Here is a 24,341-nt window from a genome sequence, read left to right as displayed (position 1 = left end):
GCCAGGCCTGGGCCTGGGATAGGGAATCCTGGGGGAACCCTGGCCCCATAGACAGACAACCATTGCAGACTCCTTTAGCTATAGGGAAAGATAAGGGAAGAGCTGCCCAAAGAAAAGGAATCACTGCAGACATCATAAGGGAACAGCAACAATCATAGTCAGGATCATGGTTTCTTTATAGCCCACCCAGTCACTAGGAATCTACACGACAAATGCATTCAAATGCAATCAAAGACTAATTGATCCCTCCCCCCCCCGCCTCCCCCCCCCCCCCAATACGAAGACCAGCATTAAACAAAGTTTAAAAGCATTAGGTTCTAATGACAAAAGGCTGCGGGAGGCAGAGAGACGGCATCAGGAAATGGAGAGAGAGAGGGAAGAAGCTGGCCTCTCTCTCTTAGGATGGCTGCCGGAAGAGACCTCTCCTAAGAGCCCTTTTGAAGGCTGTGAGAGTGGAGATCTGGCGGATCTCTTCCGGCCGGTCGGTCCTTCCGCAACTTCACGGCAGGAATAGAGAAGGCCCTTTGGGTGACCGAGGTTAGCCTAGGCCTTTTGGCTGGGGACCTCCATGTGCGGACGGACAGAAGGGAAGAAGGCGTCCCCTTAAGGATTCTGGACCCAAGCCATGTAGGGCTTGAAAGGTCATCGCCAGCACTCTGTACTTTGCCTGGAAACTGATGGCAGAGAGGCAAAGATAGCTTTTCCCTCTACACACTGTCCTTAGGTAAACTCATTTCTCCTACCATCTCTATGCCGATGACACCCAGCTGTATCTTTCCGCCCCTGACCTTTCTCCAAGGCTTGAACAGCAAGTCTCCTCTTGCCTCACAGCTGTCTCGCAGTGGATGCGCTATCGGCGTTTGAAGCTCAACATGTCCAAGACGGAGCTTCTTGCCTTTCCTCCTAAGCCCACCCTTCAACACTCCTTTTCTGTCTCTGTGGACAACATTTCTATTCAACCAGTCCAGCAAGCCCGCAGTCTTGGTTTTATCTTCTCTGTCATGTATCCCTCAGATCCAGACCACAGCCAAGGCTTGTCGATTGCCAAAATCCGACCATATCTCTCCGCCTCTACTGCCAAGATCCTGGTCCATGCCCTAGTGGTCTCACGACTGGATTACTGCAACATCCTCCTGGCTGGGCTTCCTCTTTCTCACCTCCGTCCTTTAATCTCCGTCCAGCATTCAGCTGCACGCATTATCACTTCCACCCACCGCTCTGACCACATCTCTCCTGTCTTGGCATCCCTTCACTGGCTCCCCCTCCCTTTCCGCATCCAGGATAAGCTCCTGCTGTCGACGTTTAAAGCCCTCCATGGGCTGCCCCTCCTTACTTATCAGACCTTATTTCTCCTCTCCTTCCCACTCCGTTGTTCCCTCCGTTCTGGTAGCCAAGGTCTGCTGTCCCAGCCCAGGATTTCCTCTGCCCCATCCCGGATTCGCCCCTTTTCGTGCGCTGCCCCTCACTCCTGGAACCTTCTTCCCCCGCGAGACACAAGGCCCTGATCACTTCCTTAACCAGCTTCAAAACGGAGCTGCAGACCATCCTGTTCAGAGAAGCCTTCCCAGGCATTGCGTAATTGTCGCTTACTATTTGATGTTTGTTTGTTGTCTGTTTTATTGAATCATTTCCTGCATTGCTATGTATTGTATATGCATTATCCTACTATTTCTTAGATTGTACGCCAGAGGCAGGCTTACTCTTATATATTTATTGTTTTATGCACAGCGCTGTGCAAATCTATAGCCCTAAATAAATAAATAAATAAATAGTAATCATAGGGCAAGTACTCCGTGTTTCCCTATGAGAAGTACTGCACTGCCCCTTCCCTGGGTTGAGTTTCATTTCGTTTGCCCACATCCAGTCCATGACTAGCCTCTAGAAGGATCTCTCTGCAGAGTGGTCTCCACACTGCGCCCTTTAAGAGACTTTGGACTTTGGGAAGAGGAAGATGAGCCAAAGCTAACAAAAAGAACTTCAACACAGAGAAGTGTTAGGTAGAAAAAACAAAATGCACAGATATAGATAGGATCACGGGGGACACCTGGCTCAAGGAGACTTAAAAGTGTGAAAGGGATCTAGGGGTCCAAGTAGACCCCAAGTTGAACATGAGTCAACAGTGCGATGCGGCAGCTAACAAGGCCAATGCGATTCTAGGCTGCATCCATAGAAGCATAGTGTCTAGATCAGGGGTAGGCAATCTTTTTGAGCCGGGGGCCGGGTTGCTGTCCCTCAGACAACTGGGGGGACGAAGCCAAAAAACAAATAATTAAATAATTTTTTAAAATTTAAATAAATAAATAAACCGGGACAAATGTAGGACAACATTTTCAAATGGTGGACACTTTTTTAAAAAAAGTGGAGGGCACGCAAAAAAATTTGTTGATTTTTAAAAAAATGTTAATATAAATGCATGCTTCTGAGGCTTCTATGGACAATTGCCCCCCTTGCCCCTGCACACGAGACGCCAAAGGCCCCGGCGGCAATCGGCGGCAGGACCGGGCTGGGGCCGGTCCCAAGGCCTCGCCGGGCCGCATCCGGCCTGCAGGCCGCAGGTTGCCTACCCCTGGTCTAGATCAAGGGAAGTCATAGTGCCACTGTACTCTGCTCTGGTCAGGCCCCACCTGGATTATTGTGTCCAGTTCTGGGCACCACAATTTAAGAAGGACATTGAGAAACTGGAGCCATGCGTCCAAAGGAGGGGGACTAAAATGGTGAAAGGTCTGGAAACCATGAACCCTTATGAGGAGCTGGGGATGTTTAGCCTGCAGAAGGGAAGGTTAAGAGGTGACAGGTTAAGCCCTGTTTAAAGACTTGAAGGGAGGACATATTGAGGAGGGAGCAATCTTGTTTTCTACTGCTCCAGAGAACAGGACCCAATGGAGCAATGGATGCAAGCTCCGGGGAAAGAGATTCCAGCTCAACATTCGGAGGACCTTCCTGAGAGTAAGGGCTGTTCGACAGAGGAACACACTCCTCCCTCGATGGAGATTGTGGTGGAGTCTCTTCTTCTTCGTTGGGCAAAAGCTGCTTTAAAACACCTGTGACCATGACCAAGATGGTCGCTTTATCATTGTTTTCTCTTGTATGGTTTTCAACAACTTTTGCCTGACAAAGACCAAGAAGCAGAAGCCAGTGGAGCTTCGGAAGCTTGCAATGCATGTGTCTATGTGCCTTTTGTTGGGCTCCATCAAGGTATCGTTGTTTGGGGGATTTGGGGTGTTATTGTCCTTCACAAAACAGCCATGGATTTACCCCAAAATGCAGGCCTAGGACCAACATCTCCATTTTTTGTTCCTCTTTTATGGTTTTTAACACCTTTTGCCTGAAGAAGAGGAGGAAGAAGAAGAAGAAGCCAATGGAGCTTTGAAAGCTTGCAACATATATTTTGTGCATTTTGGTTGGCCCCAAAAAGGCATCATTGTTTGGTGGGTTTTGGGTGTTATCCTCCACAAAGCAGTGACAACTCTGCCCCAAAATGCCGGCCCTCGACTAACACTGACACCGTTGTTTCCCCCCTTTCTTCTGTAGGATTTTAAACACCTTTGATGACAAAAAGAAGAGGCTGGTGGAGCTCTGAAAGCTTGCAAATGCGTAATATTGTGCATTTTGGTTGGCCCCATAAAGGTATCATTCTCTGGTGGATTTTGGGTGTTAATTTGTCTTCTGGAAAACAGCGATGGATTTACCCCAAAACACAGGTCTAGGACCAACATCTCCAATTTTTGTTCCTCCTTTCTGGTTTTTAACACCTTCTGCCTGATGAAGAAGAAGGAGCCGGTGGAACTTAGAAGGCTTGCATCGTGTATTTTGTGCATCTTAGTTGGTCCCATAAAGGCATCGCTGGAGCCGGTTTCGCTTTGGCTGCGAGGGGCGGGGTCTCGGGCGCTGGCCCCGCCCCTGAAAAGGCCCCGCCCCGCGCGTCATTTGTTGCGGAGGAGAAAGGAAAGACAGAAAGAAGCGGCGCAGAAGCGGGATCGGAGCGGCATTCACCGGCTGGGTGAGTCTTTTTTTGGGGGGGTTGCTGTCATTGAAGGACCCCCCTCCCCAGGTGCCCTCTCCGGCCAGTCCGAGGGGCGTCCGAGTGGTCAGTGGCCGGAGGCGCCAGGACCCAAGTCCGCATCGCCTTTTGGCCTTATTGGGGGGGGGCAGATAGATAGAAGGCCCCTTCCCCAGTTTTTCCTCCTTCAGGAGCCCCCCCCTTGGAGAACTCCACTCCCGGGGGGTCCATCATCATCATTATCATCATCATCTTTGACCCCCCCCCACCAAATAATGTCAAATGGAGCTTTGCTTTTGCAGGGAATGCCCAGAACCCCCCCATAAAAGACCCCTCCCACAAAAGCTAGGCCCCTGAAGCCTTCCCATAGACAGCCCCCCCCCCCAATAATGTCAGATGGGGCTGAGGTGAAAGGCAGCTTGGTTTTCTCAAGGAAGGCCCTGAACCCCCCCCCCCCCAAAAGCTAGGCCCCTTCCTCCTTCCCATAAATACTCCCCCCAAATAGTGACAAATGGGGCGGAGGTGAAAGGGGCCAAGCTGGGTCTCTTCGGGCCTGGGGGGGTTTAAAGGGACCCCCAAACACAAAAGACCCCCTCCCCAAAAGCTAGCCCCCTGCCTTCCATAAACACCACCCCCCCCCCCAAATAATGCCAAAGGGGGCTGAGGTGAAATGGAGCTTGGTTTTCACAGGGAAGGCCCTGACCCCCCCCAACAAAAGACCCCCTCCCCAAAAGCCCCTTCCCATAAACAAGCCCCTGTTTTGCTGATGCTTCTCCTTCTCCTTTCCTCTGGTGGATTTCTGAGGCCTGGGGCCTAAAGCCTGGGCCTCCCCCTCCTCCCCCTCCAGGCCCCCTTTTCCTGGGGGAGGGGTCCCAAATGGGCCTTTTGGGGGCACCTTGTGAGACCCTCAGCCCAAAGTGGGTCCAAAATAGGCCCACCCCTGGGCAAAGGAAGGGCCAAGCTGGGCAACTGGGAGACCTTCCCAGTTTGAAATGGGGGGGGGGCACAAGGGGGGTCCTCTCTTAATGCCCCCACACTCCAGAAGTAACCCACTTTGGCACCGCTTTAGCTGCCCCGGCTCAATGCTAGGGAATTAGGGGGTTTGGAGTTGGCTGGGGCCCCGCTATAGAGATATTTATTAGTCCATTGGGCCCTTGGTATCCCCTGCTTCCAGGAACCCCCCCCCCCCATGGATACTAAAACCTGTGACTGCTCAGGTCCCATTTAATACAATGGGTATTACTACTACTACTACTACAGTGGGCCCTGGGTATCTGCTGGGCTTTGGTTCCAGGAACCCCCCCCCCATGGATGCCAAAATCTGTGACTGCTCAAGTCCCATTGTATACAATGGGGTATTATTGTTGTTATTATAATTACAATGGGCCCTTGGTATCTGCTGGAACCCCCCCCCCCCCATGAATACCAAAATCTATGGATGCTCAAGTCCCATTAAATACAATTGGATGATTAGGGTGGTCCCTTGGCATCTGCTGGGCTTTGGGTCCAGGAACCCCCCCCCCCCCCCATGGATTCCAAAATTTGTGGATGCTCATGTCCCATTATAAACAATGTATTATTATTATTATGATTACTATTATTACTATTACTATTACAGTGAGCTCTCTGTATCTGCTGCGGTTTGGTTCCAGGACCCCCTCTGGTCCCCAAATCCCCCTCAGATGCTCAAGTCCCATTAAATGCAGTGGTGCCCCTTCTATAGAATGGCAAAACTCTAGGTTTGCTTTTGGGGATTTATATTTGTGGGGGATCTGTTCAAGCTGCGGACTCTTGAACCCAGGGCCAAGGAACCTGCGGAGAGAGAGGGCCGGCTGGGCTTCTTTTTAAGGCATGTTAATATTTGTAATTGTTTTAATATAGGATTCTTTAATTGTATGTTTCTACTTTTTAATCTGTATTGTTTTTGGCCACTCTGAGTCCCATTAGTGGGAGAAAGGCGGGATATAAATGAACCATGATGATGATGATGATGATGATGATGATGATGACGATGAGTTATTTATTGATGATGATGATGGTGATGGTGTGCCAAGAACAGAAACCAATGGTGAAGAAGACCTCCAAAAGGCTGTTTCAAAATTGGAAGAGAAGGAGCAGAGAAAGGGTGACTGGGGCTGCACCCACACTGCAGAAATAAACCAGTTTGAGACCACTTTAATTGCCCTGGCTCATTGGTAGGGAATCCTGGGAACTGTAGTTTTGGGAGACATTTAGCCTTCTCTGTCAGAGGGTTCTGGTGCCACAATGAACTCCAAGGGTGTTAAAATGGATTATTTATGTGGTGTGAATGCAGCCTCAGTTCACTGGGAAGCTTTGCTCCCGTATCTCTTCCTCCATTCCCTTGTCCTACTCTGCAGGGGGGTTGTGGGAAGAAAGAGGGGCTTCTCAACCTGTCCAAAACCAATCCAGGCCAAGGGGCAGGTGGGTGGCAGAGAAGGTGGTCTGGGGTCCCACTGTGGGCAGGGGAGGGGCATGCTTTATGTGGAGTTCCTGCATGGCAGAATGGGGCTGGAATGGATGGCCCTTGGGGTCTCTTCCAACTCTAGGATTCTTTGAGGCCAGAATAGGGCTAGAGCCTTGGCACAGGGCCCCAGCTGCATCCAGGCCCCTGGCATGCGTGCGTTTGTGCGCAGGTGCGCATGCCTCCCAAGAGCCTGCAGGATGAGCTGGCGCTGAGGCAGCCTCTTCCATCAATTAATTAGCACCATTGGCCAGGCAGGGAAGGGCTGCCAGCAGCAGGGAAGTGGCCTTGGCACAGCTGGCCGGCCCAGGAGCCAGGGTGGGCCGCAAAGGGACTGGACCCACCCCATTTTGGAGCGACCCACCTCTGCACCTGCCAGGCGTGGGCCTTGCTTTGGGGTTCAGCCCTGGCACTGCCAAGAATGGCTGGCAATGCCTTCCTTCCACCTTTCTTGACCCAAAGCCAAAATCCTACAGTGACAGAGGCAGTCTTTTTATTGTGGGCATATTGCTCCAGATGTAAGCTTCCAGGCTACACAGGACTCTTCTTCAGGCATTCAAAGGTGTGTGTGTGTGAGAGAGAGAGGTGACACAGTTCCTTCATGCGCAGGCTGATCGTCTCCCTCCTTAAGTGTTTTTGGGGACCAGAAGTGGGTGCTGAGTTAATGGGGGGGGGTCTTCAGGTTGCCTTGGGGTGGCATGGCCTGGTCTGGCCAAGAAGCTGAGAGTGTGATGGAAGTGTGGTTGTGATGGTGTAGGAAAGGGATTCTCCAGCAAAGGGCCTGGCTCCTCTTTAGTCTCTCTCTCTCTCTCTCTCTCTCTCGCAATTACATTGCAAAGTGCAAGCGGTAAATTGTGCAAAGGGTAAATTGTGCAAGAGTTAAAGTGAGTTCCTAACCTTGTGAGTGCAGCTGCCAGAGCCTAAGGCCCATTGGGAGACCCCTCTCTTCTGGGAGGCAATCCAGGCAGTTCTTAATCATGGGTTTGGAGCATGAGTGGTATATTTAATTATTCTTCCATGTATTGTAATCTAACTGTTGCGTAGGTCTCTTAATGCGTCTGTGTGTTTGATGCAATGAGCTGTGAGGAGAGGCAGCGAAGAAATAAAATTATGATCATGATCATGATCATGATTACTATTATTTTGAGGCAGGCATGGGAACCATGGGAAACGCGGTGGGTGACCCCGGTCAAGTCACACTCTCTCAGCCTCCTCAGGGGAAGCCCATGGCAAACCTCCTCTGGACAAACCTGGCCCAGAAACCCCAGGATATAGAGTTGCCATTAAGTCAGAAACAACTTGAATGCTGCTGTGATTTGGGGCCGCCTTGGCCGCCTGCCCCCTCCTTGGGCTCCATCCTTGTGGCCACTGCTGTGTTGTGGGCAGCCAGGTGCCATGGATGCCATTTGCAATGTATTCACAGAGAGCAGGCCAGCCTTGCTTAGTTTTGCTTTCATTTCCTGCTTGCAAAGGCCATTTTCTGCCCCCTTCTTCTCCTGGAGCGCTTGGGGGGCTGCCCTGGGGACCCCCGGGAGTCAAGGGGGACTCTGGTTTCCCAAAGTGGGCCTTCCCCAGTGTCCAGCCTTAAGGGGGCTATTTGAGTCCCCAATGGCCTCCAGGGGTCACTTTTGGAGGCCCAGGAGGGACCCTGGAGCAGCACTGCCCTCCCTCAGGGACCCCCCCCCCCAGTTTTAGGCTCCTGCTCTAAAACAATTTCCATCTCCTCCAGGAGCATTTTTTGCAGAAGGCTGAGGGGGTCTTTTCCACTTGAACACCCCCAAATATGTGGCGGGCAAGGGGGGGTTCTTTTGAACTTATGTTTTTGGCTGAGGTCGGGGGGGGGACCTGAACTGAGGGGGTGGAGTCCAAGGGTAGGAAACCCCTCAAAGTGGCCCCATCAGTCAAGACCCCCCCTTATTCCCCCTATTGGCCGGGGGGGGGGCAGCTGTTTCTCTTTGCTTGAGGGGCACCCTTGGTCTTGGCATAGCTTCAGTTTGGAGCCCCCATCTCCTTGGAGCCCCCTTTGATATATTGGAGGGAGGGAGGGAGGGAGAGATAAGAGAAGGGGCAAAAGACCCCCCACCCCCCACCTCCTGCCTTGGCAGTGCCCCCCCCAGTCAGGAGGGGTGGGGGTCTCCAGGGGGAGGAGGAAAGCCCCTCAGGTGGGGGGTTGGGGGTCTTTTGCCCTCTTTTCTCCCTCCCTCTCTTTCTGGGGGGGATTATCCAGAAATAGTCCTGGCAAGTGGGAATTATGGGGGGGGCTCTTAAGCTCAAGCAAAGCCTCTTACAATTGAGGGAGGAGGGAGGGAGCAACTGGGCATGCGCACGAAGGGAGAGAGACAGCTGGTGTTGACGTCACAGCTCCTGCTTTCCCCAGGGCTCGGGAGCGCGCAGAGAGGCGTCCAGAGGCGCGCGCCCGATGCCTGGCTCCAGAGGAGGAAGAAGGAGGAGGACCCCCCCCTGCTGGGCCCCAGGTGGGAGGATGCTGCGCGGAGACCCCCCCAAAGGACAGCCCCTCTGGACACTCCAGGGCTCTGGCCACTGGGGGACCCCTTTCCTCCTTTGCTGGGCCCCCTATGTTTCTCTCCCTCTGCCCCCCCCCCGGACATCTGCCCAGCCGGGGGTCTCAGAGGGTAGCCGGTCTGGACCCTGTCCCCCCAGGGAGGGCTGCGACCCCCATCTCTGCTCTTCCCCCCAGAATCCGGGAGAGAAGAAGGAGGGGGGGGAAGGAGAGGGACTGGACCCCCCCCTCAATGGGGAAGCTGGGTCTGGGGTCCTCCTGGAGCAGGCAAATGGCCGGACTTGCCCAGAGGGCAGCATGGAGGAAGACTTGCCCAGAGGGAAACAATGGATGGTGCTGCCAACCAGCTGGCAGCTCTGTGTGTGTGTGTGTGTGGGGGGGGTACCCTTCAGGCTGAGGCCTGGAATTGATTGGTTGATTAGTTATTGATTGAGTTGATGTCTCTCCTTCCTCCCAACTGGGGGCCCCAGAAGTCTTTCTAAAGTGGGGGGTTAGAATTGGTCGATCAGTTGTGAATTTTGCCAGGTTCCAGAGGCCTCACCAGCTGCGTTTGGCCTGAAACTGGAGTGCAGGAAGGGGCTCATCTGATCCAGCCCCCCCCCCCAGGAATGCAGAACTGAAGCACTCTTCCCAAGACCCCCAAAGGGAGGGCAGGCGGCTTTTCCATCCTTCAGTAAGAAGGGTAGGGTTTTTATTTGTGAGCCACCATAGATCCCATTCTGGGGGAGAGACGCCGTAAAATTGCAATACAGTGGGGGCCCTTTTTATCCACTGCATTTTGGTTCCAGGACCCCCCATAAATACCAAAATCTGTGGATGCTCAAGTCCCTTTATATACAATGGAGGATGATGATGATGATGATGATTTATAGTGGGCCCTTGGTATCCATGGGGGTTTGGTTCCAGGAAACCCCACCCGCCAGTGGATCCCAAAATCCATGGATGCTCAAGGTCCATTAAATACAATGGGGCATTATTATTATTATTATTATTATTATTATTATTATTATTACTTCTATTAGTACTAGTACAGTGGGCCCTTGGTATCCACTGGGGTTTGGTTTCAGGACCCGCCGTGGATGCCAAAATCCGTGGATGCTCAAGTCACATTAAATACAACGATGTAGTAAAATGGCATCTTTTATAATATATACTGTAAAATGGCAAAATCAAGCCTAGAATTTATATTTTTAGAAAACATTTTCAGTCCGTGAATAAAAAAAGTTGGAGGACAAGGAGGACTGACTGTAAATAAAGAAAAGGCTGGAAAGCATTTAAAAATGCAGGTGCAGCTGCATTGCAGAAATAATGCAGCTTGGCACCACTTTAACTGCCGGGGCTCCATGCTGTGGGATCCTGGGAATTGTAGTTTTGTGAGATACTTAGCCTTCCCTGTCAGAGAGTTCTGGTGCCACCACAAACTACAGATCCCAGGATTCCATACGATGGAGCCATGGCAGTTAAGGCTGTTCCAAACTGCATCATTTCTGCAGTGCAGATGAGGCCAGTGAGAATAAAAGTACAGCACATACCCCCCCTCCCTATTAGAAGACCCCTGCCCTAAGCGTTTGGCAGCTTTGCCCAGGGACTGGATGGTGAGGCCAGCGGGCAGCAGGTGCCAGGGCTGTGTTAATCCTTATGGCCAACACTGCAGGGACTGTGGGTCCAGTGCTATCAGGTGGGCTTTGCTGCTAAAAGCCTTGAGATCTGAAGCGTGAGGGGCAGGGACATCGAGGGTTTTAAAAAGCCTTCAGTCCTTGCTGCCTACTTGGACCAGGAGGGGGGTGGAGTTGGGGGGCTCCTTTGGATGTGAGTGGACCCCACATTGCTTGGAGAGCCTGAGGAGGGGGCTGCTCTGATTTGCCCCATGGGAAGTGCAGCGTTGAGTGCCAGCAGATGCCCACGCGAACAAGAGCACTTGCTGTGCCCTGCTGGGGTTAATTTGCAGAGATGGCACCCCTGCGGACAAGGGAGCAGACCCTGATGAGGGCAGGCAGGTGGGCGCACTGCGGATCCTGACCAGGCTGACCTGTGGGGCGAGGGTCTCATGGCTCGCTTTTATCCTCTTTTGTTGTTTGTCGTGTGCCTTCGGTTCCGACATGGCAACCCTACTATAGGATTTCCTTGGCAAGATTTGTTCAGAGGAGGTTTGCCATTGCCTTCCCCTGAGGCTGAGAGAGTGTGGCTCTGCCAAACGTTGGGTTTCACACAATTTTGTAAATGTGTGACGCGAAACAATCAAATAGCGTTGCTTCCTGGTTTTCTTTAAAAGACCTTTTTATTACTGGGTTGCTGTACCTTTTAAAGAAAAGGCTCCTGTTGGGTCCCATAATGGGCGAGCGATGGGATCTAAATTTTGTTCTTAACTGCCTCCTATTAGACCCCCGCAGACGAGACCCCTCCAAGACCTTCCCTGTCCTGCCAATCCATGGCCCTTCCTCCCTCACAGTTTCCATCCATCTGGCCTGGGTCTTCCTCCGCTCTTTCCCAGCGTTATTAATGGAGGAAATAAATAGTTCTTTTACAGACTCTGGAGCGCAAGCATAGCAATTCCAATACAGAGACTGTGCATAGCTGGGCCTGGAGTGTCTACTTTGAGGCAGGTGATAAATATGTGGGGGGTGGGAGTTCAGGGAGCTCCCCCACCACATGGTTTATCTTCTCCATGAACTGTGGTGCTCCTGTGCCAGTTCCTGCGTGGCATGTGGGTGGGCTTTGGTGAGTACCAATGGCTGGAGGAAGGCTTGCAAGGCTGCAAAGCCCACCATAGCTTTGGCTGGGGGTGTGGGGAGGTGCTATGTGCCCCCACCCTTCCCCAGTCATGGGGTCTGGTTGTTTACATCCAGATGGAGCTGTCATGTGCACACATGCGCACATGCACCCACCCCGCATGTGGCTTAGAGCGCATTTGCCAGCTGAGAGCGAATGCGCCCAGTGCTGGGTCATGTGTGTGCCATGGAGGATGGGGCAAGTGGTGCTTCTGGGAACCACGAGTGAGATGCCCATCTTCCCCTGCTGGCAGCAGGCATGGCATCTCAGCCATGGTGATGATCATGCTGCTTGAAGCCGGCGGCTGACCAGCTGGCCCCTTCAGCAATGGCCATCTGACTGGCTCCCCCCTCCTGCAGCTACTTCCTTTGGGAGTAGGCTATCAAAGGATGGGCACCCCCGAAGGATTTCATCTCACCCTCTGGCCCTTCAGGGTGGGCTTGGTCATGAGTGAGCTTGACCCCCTGCGAAGTGGCCGCCTGCCCTGGGCTCACGTGGCCTGAGTGGTGTGAGGGATGGACGTTAAGTCTCCTCTGGGAGATTAGGCCGGCTGCACGGCTCCTGAAATGCCCACAATGGGCGGATTAGGCAGCGGGGTGAGCCAATGGGGTGCCCGGCTCTTGTTGTTGTTGTTGTGTGCCTCCAAGTCGTTTCTGACTCATGCCAATCCTAAAGCGAACCTATCATGGGGTTTTCTTGGCAATATTTTTCAGATGGGGTTTTGGCATGAGCGATCCTCTGAAACTGAGAGAGTGTGGCTTGCTTTTTTGGGGAGGAGGGGTTTGCTGACTCCTGTCTGTCACCTTTAGCCAAGTTAAAATGCTCCTTGAAAGCTCCAAAGGAGGAATAGAGTTCTTGTTTTTTAAAATATGCCCATTCTGGATTTGATGAGTGCCGCATGGGAGGCAGTGCCAGCAATTTCCCCTTTTGTTTCCGTAAAAACAGCCTTCCCCCAGTTTGTGTCCTTCGGGTACCTTGGACTACAACTCCCATCACCTACCCACCCACCCCTCAGCCCACTGGGTTTGGAAGGGCAGAGTCGTTTGCACCCTGAGCTCAAGAACACATTGGTTTCCAGTTAAATGGCTTAAATGTTTTCCACCCGCTTGGCATGGGCCCAAAGTGAAGGTTCTGGCTGTGCTGCCAAAGGATCCAGGGCTTTGACTAATCTTCTGGGGGCAACGAGTGGCCGGAGCAGTTGCCTTACAAGCGACTGATGCACAGGTTAGATCCTGGGGGTCTTACCTGGGGGCAAGGGGGCGAGTAGCAAAGGGTCTCGTGGGGGGCTTGGGTCATGGCACTGAGCCCCTCATCCCTGAAATCCATCCCTTTGGGGGTCCCATGTATTGCTGCCCTTGTAATCCACCCTGAAGGGGGGCTTCAGAGTGCTTGACTCTGGGGGGGGGGGCTTCCTATCTGAGGCGTGGTAACTCCCCTCCCCTTTGCCACTTTCTTCTCGGTTTTGGGGAGGGGGAAGCCCCCCCCCCCAGCAGTTTCCAGACCTTCCTTTCTGTCCTTGGTCCCTTTTTTCTACCAGGGAGGAGGTGGAAAGGGCTTTGAAACTCGGAATTGGACCAGTAGTAGCCATTCTCCTGCTCTCTGTTCCTGGGTCTGTGGGCATGGCTGGCTTGGAGGTGCCCTGTGGCTGTAGCAGCAGGGCTGGCATCTGTGTCGGTGGGGTGGAGTGGAATGTGGTGGGGGCTTATGGGGCAGCAGTTCCCTCCCTTTGCTGCCCCCCCCCCAACTGGTACCCCTTAAGCAACCGATCCATGTGCTGCTGGGGAGGCAGAAAGGTGTCTGACCGCCCCCTCCCTTTCTGGACTGCCAGGTAATGGCTCAGAGGAGTCTGGCCTGGGGCAGTCCTGGAAGGAGGAGTGTCCCTTGACCCTTGAGGAGTCCCTCAGATCCCCATGGGAAAAGAGGCTTTTGGCCAACCCCAGGACTGAATCACAGAATCCTAGAGTTGGAAGGGACCCCAAGGGCCATCCGGTCCAACCCTTGTCTTCTGCCATGCAGGAAGACACCGTCCAAGCCCTCCCTGTGCCAGATAGCCATCCAACATCTGTTTAAACACAGCCTCCAAAGAAGGAGACACTGCCATTCTCCAAGGAAATGTGTTCCATTGTCCAGCTTCTCAATATCCTTCTTGAATTGTGATGCCCAGAACTGGACACATGATTATCCCAGGTGAGGCCTGACCAAAGCAGAATAGAGTGGTACTACTGCTTCCCTTGATCTAGACACTATACCTCCATTGATGCAGCCTAGAATTGCATTGGCCTTAACAGAAGCACTGTCTAGGCCATATTTTACTAGCTCTTTTGCAGAATGTTGTGGGGGACCTTGGCATGGTCCAGTTTTCCGAGGCATGCAGCCTTGAGTCCAAAGGAGAGCTGTGCAGGAGCGTCCCAGCCATCTCCTCCAGCTGAGAGCCAGGCGAGGCAGGAGGCTAATGGCCTGCATGGAATTAACAAGCTTAGCAGTGAAACTTTAAATAGCCAGAGGGTGTGATCGGGATCAGGGTCACCGCACGCGGGGAAGGGGGGGTGCACACACACACACAATCACAAACACATGCACATCTGAAATGCCTCCTGCTCAGCTTCTGTCCTTGGCCAGCAGCAGCTTCCTGGGATGGCCTGCCTTTGTGTGTGTGTTTGGGGGGGGCCTGCACCCCACATGGTCCTGACTCTGGCCTTCTCCCTTTGCCCACTTACTGTTTTGGCAACTGAGCCTATCACATGCAGCCATGTAATTAAATTTGATAAGTATGCCCTTTATTCTTTCAAATTTTAACCCTCTCCTCTCTTCGCAGAATCAGAGAGTTGAAAGAGACCATAAAGGCTATCCAGTCCAACCCCATTCTGCCATGCAGGAACTCACAATCAAAGCATCCCCAACAAACGGCCATCCAGACTCTGTTTAAAGGACTCCGAAGAAGGAGAATCTACCAGTCTCTAAGGTAATATATTCCACTGTCGAACAGCTCTTAGTATTAGGTAGTTCCTCCTAATGTTGGGGTGGAATGTTTTTTCCTGTAACTTGCATCATTGTTTTGTGTCTTATTCTCTGGAACAGCAGAAAACAAGCTTACTCCATCCTCAATGTGACGGCCTTCGTTTTGTATGCTGAACCTTTGAAGGCCAACCAGTTTTTTGAGGTGAATCATCTCTTGGTCTGAGGTTACATCCTTTAAACTGGTGCTTCCCAGTGTTGTTGCTGTTGGTGCCACATTCATTTCCACTGGCCAGAGCCGTCTCTTTCTGCCCTGGAAACTCTCTGTGGACCGGCTGCCCATGGTGCACTGCCCAGCACCCTTCCTCGGACAACCTCTTGGAGCCACGCTGATTTTAGTGGTTTCTATCAATGCATTTCTATCATGTCGCAAGGTTATAACACATCGATCCCACTTTAATTGCTATGGCTCCATTGCCCTATGGCATTCTGGGATTGGTAGGTTTTTGAGGTTCCTCACCTATAGAGCTGTAGTGCCCTCCAAATTACAAATCCAAGGATTCCTCAGGGTGCAGCCCTGTCAGCTAAAGTGAGATCCAAGCGGGATGACTGTCATCTGGTGAAGAAGACCCTCTCCGTCTTGCTACTGGAGAGCAACCTGCCTTCCCATTCCTCATCACAAAAGGGGCTGGTGCCACCTGAAACTCTGAACCTTCCACTCCTAGGATTCCATAGGATGATGGAGCCATGGCAGTGGATGTGCTATAACCATGCGGCATGATAGAAACATATTGACAGAGACTACTACAATCAGTTTGGCTCCAAGTGGTGGCCTAGGGACCAGTCCCAGACTATGAGTTATGGCTTGCCAGTTCACAGAAAGCTTCCAAGGAAGAGAGAGACTGCTGGGGCCAGTGGGCCCAAATGTGACACCTGCCCCCCGCCTCTGCATCTTCCACTGAGGCTCTCAGCATGGACTCTAATGACGGCTCTGCCTGTGATACTGTCCTACCTGGAATGGTTCTGGTAGCCCAATTTTAGGCTGAATCAATAGGTGGATAGTGTCTAGACTGAGGGAAGTAGTCAATCTCAATCTAGACATACTATTCTCCTTTGGTCAGGCCTCATCTGGAACAATCCTGTCCATTTTTGAGCAACAGTTCAAAAAGGAAGTGTGTCTAGAGGAGGACCAGCAAAATAGTGGAAGGTCTAGGAACCATAAAGCCCTATGAGGACAGACTTAGGGAGCTGGGGATGTTTAGTCTAGAGAAGAGAAGGTTAAGAGGTGATATGATAGCTTTATTGTGGATGGAGCAAGCTTGTTTTCTGCTGCTCCAGAGACTAGAACACGGAACAATGGATGCAAGCTAGAAGAAAAGAGATTCCACCTAAAAATTAGGAGAAACTCCCTCACAGTAAGAGTTGTTTGGCAGTGGAAGACACTTCTGCCTCGGAGGGTAGTGGAGTCTCCTTCTTTGGAGGTTTTAAAGCAGAGGCTGGATGGCCATTTGTCTGTGTGATAGTGTGTTCCTGCATGGCCGAATGGGGTTGGCTGGGTGGCCCTTGGGGTCTCTTCCAGGCCTCATCTGGAATAATCCTGTGTCCAGTTCTGGGCATCATAATTCAAAAAGGATGAGGACAAGATGGAGCAATATCCAGAGGAGGGCAACCAAAATAGTGCAGGTTTTGAAACCCCCAAGCCCTCTGAGGAGCGGCTTAGGGAGCTAGGGATGTTTAGCCCGGAGAAGAGAAGTTTGAGAGGTGGCATGATAGCCATGTTTAAATATTCAAAGGGTGTCATAGTGAGGAGGGAGCAAGCTTATTTTCTGATGCTCCAGAGAGTAGGACATGGAACAATGGGTTCAACGGGGAGTGTATTGATTGTGTTTCCCTGCATGGCAGAAGGGGATTGGACTGGATGGCCCCTTGATGTCTCTTCCAAGCTTATGATTCTATTATTCTAGGGTATTGGGAATCCTAATATAGCAAGAGAGGACAGGGCAACCAGACCGGTGGCCTTGTGGGGCACAGCAAAGAGAATGCGGGAGTGACCTTGCCCCTTTGTGCATTGTTATCTGAAAGAGCCAAAGGGTCTTGCAACACCACCGTCACAATTTAAACCAGGGGAGGGAAGGAATGCATTGGGAGTTGACAAAGATCTGTCCTGACTCAGAGGGAGAAGGAACGCCGGTCAGAGGTATGAGAAACCCCATATGTTCCTGCATGGCGGAAAGGGGTTGGACTTGGTGGCCCTTGGGGCCCTTCCAACTCTGTGATTCTTGATCTTTCTTGGACCAAGCTCAAGGGAGCAGATGGCCCTGCCAGGAAGCGGCAAGCTTGGTTTCCTTCCCAGCCAAGCAAGTTTGGGGACGGTGGGTCAGGACTCTTTTCCTTCAAGGGGACAAGGAAGGCCACAATGGGGAAAGTGGCAAATAAATCCAAGGAGAGGGGAAGCCGCGTGGGCATCTGTCCCCTCTGCCTGGACATTGGGCACTGAGTACATTGAGAGCAATAGCCCTTCTGTCTTCTACTTTGGCCAGACCTCACCTGGAGGAGTCCTGTGTCCTCTTCTGGGCCCCACAGTTCAAGGAGGATTATGGACAAGCTGGAACACATCCAGAGGATAAAGTTGCCAAGATGGTCAAAGGTCTGGAAACCAAGCCCTCTGAGAAACGGCTTATGGGGTCAAGTATGTTTAGCTTGGAGAAAAGAAGACGGAGAGGTGATCCGATAGCCACCTTTAAATATCTGAAGGGATATCATGTAGAAGATAGAGTGAAATTGTTTTCTGCTGCTCCAGAGACTATAAGGCAAACGAACAGATCCAAATTACAGCAAAAGAGATCCCATGTAAACATTGGGAAGAACTTGACTGTAAGAACTGCACAGAGAGTGGTGGTCTCTCCTTCTTTGGAGGTCTTTAAACCGAGGCTGGATGAACCTCTTTAGCTTTAGCTGGGTATTCCTGCATGGCAGAATGCAGTTGGACAAGATCGTCTTTGAGATCTCTTCCAGTTCTTGGATTCTATGGTTTTGTTATTGCCTACCTGTCTTCTCTTCTCCTGGCCAAACAAACCCAGTTTCCAAAGCTGTTCTCCATAGGACTTGGTTTCCACAGCTTTTACCATCTCAATCACCCTCCTATAATATGATAGAGCTATATGATGTACTGTATTGGAAAGGATGCCATGTAGAAGAGTGAGCTTGTCTTTCACTGGTCCAGTGGCTAGGGCACAAACGGAGGGGTCCAGATTGGTTGAATGTGAATGGGCGCCCAAACATTATCAAGAACAGCTGGATGGCATGGGACAGTTGTGCGGACTCTCCCTTCATTGGGGGGCTTTAAGGAGCCCTGGTTGAATGGTGGTTAATGCCAGTCCTGCAGCCACAAGGTTGTGAGTTTGATCCCAGAGGGCTCCAAGGTTGACTCAGTGTCCCATCCTTTTGTAGGTTGGTAAAATGAGTACCCGGCTTAGTTTTTTGTGGGTTTTTCAGTCTATGTGGCTGTATTCTGGAAGAGTTTATTCCTGATGTTTCGCCTGCATCTGTGGCTGGCAGCTTCAGAGAAATGCTGGTGAAACATCAGGAATAAACTCTTCCAGAATACAGCCACATAGACTGAAAAACCCACAAAAATCTATGGATGCCAGCCATGAAAGCCTTTGACTTCCTACAGTACCCAGTTTGTTGGAGCCGTTGGTTTACAGATTGTAAACAACTTAGAGAGTGCTGATTTCACTATTAAGTGGTATAGAAATGTAAATGCTCTTGCTATTAAGCAGAGGCAAGGTGGGCACATCTCATGGGTGATATGTGTGTGTGTGTGTATTATTTCATTTGTATGCCACCTTTCTCCCAAAAGGGACCCAAGGCAGCTTACCAATAATAAAAAAAAAATGTCGGTTCCTGCGTGGGCAGAGGATTGGGCCCTCGAATGTGCCCTCCAACGCTTTGATCCCAGGACCTTCAAAAAAGGAAATGAGAATTTTATTTATTTGTGCATGTATTTATTTAAATAAACGGTTCTTTGGGATCAGGTGGGGATGTGGGTCACTGATACCCATATAGCCATCACAGTGACTTCACCTGGCGCGCCAAGCTGCGGGCATCACATGCCAGAGAAGTAGGGCAGGGTTGGCAGAGGGAGTCGGGTGCTTTGGGGCACAACTCTGTGGCCACATCTGTCAGAAGCTGATCATCGAATCACGCTGGAGGACCTACAAATGCCTAGAGGTGCTTTCTGTAGGTACTTCTAGGTTCTCGAACACAACTCTGTGGTCAATGTCTGGCAGAGATTCCTAGAGAGAACATATTAATCAAAGCTGCAAAAGTCAAAGCTGCAAATATAGAGGGTCAACTGTAGTGGTTCCTTTCCCCAAAGGCACAGAATCTCCATTTGTAGGTCTTTGTAATCCAAAATCTCTTCCTTCTGTTTGCCTTCGATTCTGCTCTCCTCTGGGATTGCCACACCTATAATCCACGCTTCCTTTTTCTCAACCACTGTTGATTTGGACATAATCCTGTTCTAATTGTTGGTCACTTAAACTCTTGAAGTCCCATCACCATTTTTGACAGTGTTTTCAGGATTATTAAAAACTAAGGCGTTGACCAGGCGAATCCAGGTGCCTTGCAGAAGTGCTCCACCCTTTGACTCTGTCTTCATGTGTGTTAATTACAACCTGGAATGAGAAGATATTTACTTTGGCATTGTTGCCACTCGATGTATACAGAAGTTATGTCAACAGAAACAAATTGGTGCTTGTGGTTGCATAAGTGCTCCCTTTGACACACAGACTTTCTTGCTAGAAGCACCTTTGGGACCAATGACAAAAACACCCTGCAATGACAAAGAAGAAAACATACATACATACATACATACATACATACATACATATATTGGTAAGATTAGTGACTGTGTTGCTCAGAACAGATGGCCAGGTAATTTGCAAGAAGGGGTCTGACCCTTGGGTCCGTCCCGAGTGACGTCCCGGGCTCCTTGCAAGAAGGAAAGTGCTGGTGTCATTACCGATGCTATCAAATTGAGCTTACAAGGAGGTGGAAATCTGCCAAGGAAGTCAAACCCAGCCACGTTTCATTTTGACAGAGGAAACGCCTGAAAAACAAAAGCAAGGAAATGTATTCAAAGGGATTTGAATGGAGGATGCAGTGGAAGTCTTGGAAGTTATTTATAATCTCAGTTAAGGAAGCTTAGTAGCCAAAGGAAAGGTGTGCAATCAGAAGCCAAACATCGGAAGCAAAGCTGAAGCCAGAAAATGTCCTCCTCGCTCAGATGAGGAATCATAGAATCATAGAATTGGAAGAGACCGCACAGGCCCTGATCCACTCCAACCCCCTTCTGCCATACAGGAAATCCAATCAAAGCATCCCCAATAGATGGCCATCTAGCCTCTGCTTGAAGACCTCCAAGGAAGGAGAAGACGGAAGCATCGCAGGCCATGGCACAAAACAAATGTGGGGCAGGCCTCTAGACAAAGACCTTAAAGAGTATAGCCACAGAAATGCCACGGTCAACTCTGGAAGTTTCTTTGAGTGTCCCAGGAGCAGAAGAAATGGCCAGGAGGGTGAATGCACTGCTTGAGAGTAAGAAAGGGGGATGCGTTTGCTGCCAAAAAGGACTACTCTCAATGAGGCTCCAAGGGAACTCCTTGCTTTTGGTTGGCTGTGATGGACGAGAGGCAGGCAGTCTGTGCCCCTGAATGCCCACGGCAAGAAGAAAAGGGGCACTTGGCCTTCCTTGTGTCCCTCCTGGTGGCCTCTGGTTGACCATCGTCTGAAGCACAGTGTTGGGCCAGCTTCCAGGGCATGCATCATTTGGGCAATGCATCCACTCTGGGTTTAACTTTGACCTTTAAAGGTGCACCTCTAGGTCAGAATGCTAGGCCAAAGCTAACAAAATGAATTTGAACACAGAGAAATGTAAGGTACTACACTTAGAGAGGGGAGGGAATGAAATGCAGAGATAAAGGATTGTGGACACCTGGCTGAATGAGAGACTTATATGTGTGAAAGGGATCTAGGAGTCCCAGGAGACCACAAGATGAACATGAGTCAACAGTGTGATACGGCAGCTAAACAGGCCAATGCGATTCTAGGCTGCACCAATAGAAGTATAGTGTTTAGATCAAGAGAAGTAATAGTGCTTTGGTCAGAGCCTCACTGGCTGGAATAATCCTGTGTCCAGTTCTGGGCAAAACAATTCAAAAAGGACCTTGAGAAACTGGAGTCATGTGTCCAAAGGAGGGCAACCAAAATGGTGAAGGGTCTGGAAACCATGAAGCTCTATGAGGATTGGCTTAGGGAGCTGCGTATGTTTAGCATGGAGAAGAGAAGGTTAAGAGGTGCTATGATAGCCCTGTTTAAATATTTGAAGGGTCTAGCAAGCTTGTTTTCTGCTGCTCCAGAGAACAGGACCTGGAGCAATGGATGCAAGCTCCAGGAAAAGAGATTCCAGCTCAACATTAGGAGGAACTTCCTGAGAGTAAGGGCTGTTTGACAGTGGAACACATTCCTTTGGAGATTTTGGTGGCACCTCCTTCTTTGGAGGTCTTTAAACAGAGGCTGGATGGCCATCTGTCAATGGTGATGCTTTGATGGAGAGTTCCTGCATGGCAGAATAAAGGAGTTGGACTGGATGGCCCTTACGATCTCTTCCTACTCTATGACTTAGGTCAATGGTTCTCAAACTCTGGTCCTCGGTGGGTTTTGGGACTTCACCCCCAGGATCCCCTGCTGCCATTTTTGCAAGTTGCCAGGCATTCTGGGAGCTGGAGTCCAAACCACCTGGAGGGAGAAGCACTGGGCTCAGTGTCTAGTTGGGTGCTTTGCAAACATGGCCGAATTCTCTCAATGGATAAGTGCAGGGTCTCTCCAGTGTTAAATCCTTGCAGTGATTGCCGTGGGTTTTCCTTTTTCCGGTGAAAGTGCCACTTTGGAGAAAAGGGGAGAGGCTGCTGGTGCCAAGGCAGAAGAGGTTGGCAGGACCTGAACACGGAGCCGAATCCGGCGGACCTCTCTTGCTGGCCCCCATCCTTTGGCTGTTCCCAGCTGCCCTCCTTTTGGACAAGATGTTCTCAGGCGTCTGGACCTTTTGCCAGAAGTGTAGTATTTCCTTGCCAGAGCAGCAATAAACACAGAACCAAAGGAGCAAGAAGAACAGCTCAGTCATCCCATCATCCGTTTGCATTATGATTTCGGATTATAATTAAATTACGGAAGCAAGTGGCTGGGCGCGGGGGGGTCGTTTTGGAAGTGGGGGGGTGCCTCAGGGACCATTGATGCAAACAAAGGTGTACCAAGTACCAAATACAATAGAGAAGTGAACAAGAAAGTCACTGAAGACCATACAGAGATATGGTTTTCCCCAAGTTGGTTAGGCATAGCTTTCTTATTGAGACTTTTGTGTGTTTCTTTGGTGTTACCATTGATGCAAAACCAGGTGTGATTCCAGGCTGTCTTTTATAATGATGATGATGATGATGATGATGTAGTATATGCCGCCTCTCCTATAGGATCGAGGCAGCTTATGGCATCGGGTAAAACATAATATCAAATACAACATGCAGTTAAAATACATCCCATGAATCCCCCTCTCCATAGTATTATTATTATTATTATTATTATTATTATTATTATTAACCTTTATTTATAAAGCGCTGTAAATTTACACAGCGCTGTACATACAATCTTTTTAATTGAACGGTTCCCTGCCCTCAGGCTTACAATCTAAAAAGACACGACATAAAGGGAAAGGTGGTGGGGAAGGGGCCTCTCTAGTAGGATAATACATATAAATACATAGCAATGCAGGAAATGATTCAATAAAACAGGCAAGAAAAGAACATCAAATAGCAAGTGACAGTTATGCAATGCCTGGGAAGGCTTCTCTGAACAGGATGGTCTTCAACTCCGTTTTGAAGCTGGTTAAGGAAGTGATCAGGGCCTTGTGTCTGGCGGGGGAAGAAGGTTCCAGGAGTGAGGGGCAGCGAGTGAAAAGGGGCGAATCCGAGATGGGGCAGAGGAAATCCTGGGCTGGGACAGCAGACCTTGGCTACCAGAACGGAGGGAACAACGGAGTGGGAAGGTTTCAAAGAATTCAAAATGAAAGGATTGCAGGTGATTGCTCTGCAAACTGGGGGGCCATGGACTGCCGTCCGTCCGCAACGTTTCTGCTGCTGGTTTGCGGGGAGTTTCCAGGATACAAATATAATGATCATAATAATATGGGACATGTATGGTCCTGGTTTCTGGCACATGAAAAATGCTGCCTTCCTGCCTGGTCAGATACCTTGGGAGAGTGTGCTTTTGTATTGCCAGATGGACGCTTTAGAAGGACGTCCTGGGGCTGGTTTTGGAGGAACAAAGGGACCTAGACCCCGATTGATATGTTCCTTGGCTGAAACTCCTCACCCAGCCCCTCGACTTGGATGGGAACCAGGTGCCAGTCCCAGAGCCAGAGGAAAGGCGCTTCCTCCAGCTTCTGTGCTCTGATGAGTTTGCCATTCCACGCTTGGCCTGGCGGTCATTGTCCTCTCCTGCATCCCCTTCCTGAGCGGCCAGACGGTCACTCCAAAGGAGGAAGCAGTGGGTGAGGAGCAGGTGGTTCCTCTGGTTGTGTTTTGGAGGAGAACTAGGCCCGGCAGAACCTGCCTGGAGTAGGAACTGGCGGTCCCTTGGTTGCCAGGGCAACAGGGAATGGAATAGAACTTGACCTCCTCAGCGGTCAGTCGGTCAGCCATCCAGCTGTTGAAAGAGGCAGAAGGTGGGACGGGGCCTGGTCTTGGTCCTGATCCACGGCCTGGGAAGAGAGCAGCCCAGCGCATACCAAGCAGTCAGGAGGAAGGCCAGAGCTCCAGAGGCAAGGATGCGCTCCCAGAACGTGGCACAAGAGCCCTTTGACCAGGGATGGGGACTCTGGCCTTAGGCCCTAAGAGTGGACAGCAGCTGCCAGCGCATGGCACTCTCGCTCCCAGGGCAGCCCATTCTCCTGGGGTTGCCCAAAATGAGGCCAGTTTCTTGGGGTTTGGGGGGCGAGTTAGGAGACCCAAACTGCCTGGAGGAGGAGGGTACCCAAGGATCTCATGATAGCCTCCAGCAAACCACCTTGGATCGCATTTTGGGAGAAAAGCAGGATATAAGTCCCTTAAATAAAAACAAATGTAAAAGCCCAATTTAAAAAGTAAAAAATAATTTGGATCAGTAAATTAAAAAAAAAACAATTTAAGGAGACTAAAAGCATCCTGAACAATTAGGTGAGTCGAAACCAGGCAGCCTGAAAGTAGTAAGACCCATGAAAGGTCATGTTTGCATGAAGGCGTCAGTGAAGTCAGCTGGGCTGGTTCCAAAGTGGCTTATTGGAGGCTCCCCCGAGATCCTTGGGCTGGATGTCACTGTGGGATCTTCCTGCATAGTTGGCCTTCCTTCTCCAGTTCAGCCTCACAACAGCCCTGAGAGGTAGGCTGCCCAGAGCGCCTGGGAATCTGAACTCAGGACTCCCAGCCTTTAGTCAAACATGGGCCATGTCTTGGCAATTGATTATCAAAGCGTTTGCGGAGAATTGTAGGACTGTGAGATGGGCTGGCTGCATTTTGGTTCTG

General features: G+C 50.7%; 1 protein-coding gene across 10 annotated transcripts in view; it reads left to right on the top strand.

The window, feature by feature from the left end:
- Positions 1–3,894: 3,894 nt before the first annotated feature.
- Positions 3,895–24,341, top strand: part of GRINA (glutamate ionotropic receptor NMDA type subunit associated protein 1) — a 44,121-nt gene continuing 23,674 nt past the window's right edge. Inside the window, exons 1-3 of one of the 10 annotated variants that reach the window (XM_089518217.1) lie at positions 3,895–4,000; positions 14,588–14,734; positions 17,268–17,416. The gene's annotated coding sequence lies outside the window, so the exon portion shown is untranslated. Of the gene's footprint in view, positions 4,001–8,847; positions 8,957–12,447; positions 12,997–14,587; positions 14,735–14,850; positions 14,933–17,267; positions 17,417–22,633; positions 23,603–24,341 lie in introns of those variants that run through there. The other 9 variants (XM_089518218.1, XM_089518214.1, XM_089518215.1 and 6 more) reach the window with 9 other exon arrangements.

The sequence above is a fragment of the Sceloporus occidentalis genome, unplaced genomic scaffold (genome assembly GCF_023333645.1).
Source record: "Sceloporus occidentalis isolate IW3139 unplaced genomic scaffold, rSceOcc1.0.p SCAF_3, whole genome shotgun sequence".
NCBI lineage: Eukaryota > Metazoa > Chordata > Lepidosauria > Squamata > Phrynosomatidae > Sceloporus > Sceloporus occidentalis.
The sequence above is the reverse complement of the archived record's forward strand: the minus strand, read 5'-3'. Positions and strand labels throughout refer to the sequence as shown.